Here is a 2,490-nt window from a genome sequence, read left to right as displayed (position 1 = left end):
TTGGGACATCGGCAGTGAAAACCCATTTGCTATTAATTACACTCTAAAACAATACCCCTTTTCTGATTTGCAAGTAGGAATTTCAAACTTAATACAGATGAGACTAGTGATTTTTACAATCAATCAATAAATACGGAGAGAGAAAATAGTATTTTGCAGTTTTGTGATTGCAGTTTGTCAAAGAAGGGATGCATTGCCGAGGATTTTAAATGCTTAGATCGAGACAGTATGATATCATGATTATCATATATTTGTCCATAGGTTAATAGTTATTTAATTTCAGTTTGAAACCTCTATAAATTTTTGACTAACTCAAGCTTGTCACTAAAGATTTGAAGATTCAAGAGTACAGGTTGCAGAGGATGTCTCGCTAAAAAAACTAGGCAAAGATTCCAAAGATATTAACGACAATTCAGATATACCACATATACCACTAAAAGAACATAAATATTCATTTCCATTTAAAGATGTTTCGAAAACGGAAAAGATTGGTAAGATTTAAGTCAAATACATAAGCTACAATAGGCCAAGTTTGAGAAACAGATAATGGATTGTCTTCAGTTTTAGCCAAGCTGAAACAATAAAACTAAGGTTTCTAAGTCCTTAGAGAATAATATCGGGAAATATGATTCGAGACCAAAATCACAAATATAAATACTTATATAAAAGTAATTAAAAAGTAAGTATCGTTTGATAAATAAATCGTTGAAATTATATGTATATTCTAACTAATCTTTTTATAGGTCATTTAACAGCACTTGTATTGAAGTGCCGAAAACATATAAAACCGAAATTCTTTTCACTGCTCATAGTAATGTTGTATTAAAAAACAAGCTTAGCAGATCAGTGATCAGTGCTTAATACGTAAAGATTAATTATGATGACAGGCACAAACATGAATATCTACGATTTCAGGTGAGTGAGAAAAAACTGTAAATGAGTCTCTTTATAAATATGATAAATATTTGCAAAATATACAGCACTCGTAAGAACATAGTATTATCTGTTTTACGAGCAACTCGTAGTAAAGTTCGAGCAAAAAGTGAAGTTAAGTGCAAAGGAGAGCGTTAAGGCAAAATTAAGTATATTTTGTGTTCTTAACATAAAAAATTAAAAATTTTTTATTTGTTTGCTTTTTTGTTTAAATTTTCACATTTTATATATAATTTCCAATTTGATTTCTAATTTAAAGCAACAAAAGAAAACAGCTGAATATGACATTTTATTAGAAGTAATGAATTTAAGTAGAACTGTATCATTATGGTATTTTGATAGAGATTTTACGTCCCGCCTCCAGGCGTCTCTTTAGGCTGAGGGGATGCACTTCTGTAAATATTAGTTAGTCGAAGTTATTACGAGTTAGCTCTGAAACAGATCTAATTTTAACCTTTATCAGCGTATAATACAATTATACATACACATAGCCAATAAAGACTGCGTACACCTTGCGAATTGATATTTACATGTAGGGACACTTTTATCCCGTTATCTCAAGAATGAACAAACGAATACAATTTTTGTATTTTGCTATTTAAACTTTAGATTTTAAAGAATGTAAAAATTTTAATTTAAAATATTTATGTTGTGTTTCTTTATTACACATCAAAATTCGTAAGGTGTACGCAGACTTTATTGGCTATGTGTATATACCAATGCATATCCAGTACATTTTAATTCTCAACAACAGCTATTATTTCTTCGTTGGAGAGAGTGAAAGAAAGTGAGAGATAGGCAGAGAGCGAAATAGAGGCAGAGAGAGAGAGAGAGAAAGGCAGAGAATGAGAGAATGTCAGAGAGTGAGATGTAAAGAGTGAGAGACAAAAGGATAGAAAGAGGGGAAGGGAGAGGGAAGCTATATGTGGCAAATAGACACAATGTTTTTTTAGCAACATGAGAATTATCTATATCGATACCTATTGTTTGACAGCTGAGAATGTCAAGCTTCTCTTTTTTGTTTAGTAAACTTTCATTATTTATCATGAAACGTTAAAAAAAATGAATCTGTTCGCGAAGTTCATAGAGTGTATAGTGTTTAGTGATGAAGCTCATTTCTGATTAAATAACTATGTCAATAAGCAAAATTGACATTTATGGAGGAAAGGTAATCCTCAAGTCGCTAACGAGTCATTACATTCATAAAAATTGACTGTTTATTGCGGTTTACACGCTGGGGGCATCATCCGTCCTTATAACGTTCAAAATGATAAAGAAGCTGCGGTTACGGCGAACGCTAGCGAGCCATACTGACTGCATTTTTGTATCCAAATATAAGTCAGTTAAACTTTGACGACATTTGGTTTCAGTTTCCACAAGACTGCTCGACTTGCCATACAGCGCGTTTAACAATCAATTTATTTCGAAATCAATTTGGTGACAACTTTATTTTAAGGAGTGGTCTAGTTAATTGGCCGTGCATTGCTTCGTTCGTGCGAATTAATGTCTCTCAATTACTTTTTATAGGGCTATTCTGTCATTGGTTTATGTCGACAA

The sequence above is a fragment of the Teleopsis dalmanni genome, chromosome 1 (genome assembly GCF_002237135.1).
Source record: "Teleopsis dalmanni isolate 2A chromosome 1, ASM223713v2, whole genome shotgun sequence".
NCBI classification, from domain to species: domain Eukaryota; kingdom Metazoa; phylum Arthropoda; class Insecta; order Diptera; family Diopsidae; genus Teleopsis; species Teleopsis dalmanni.
This window is presented reverse-complemented; position numbering follows the sequence as displayed.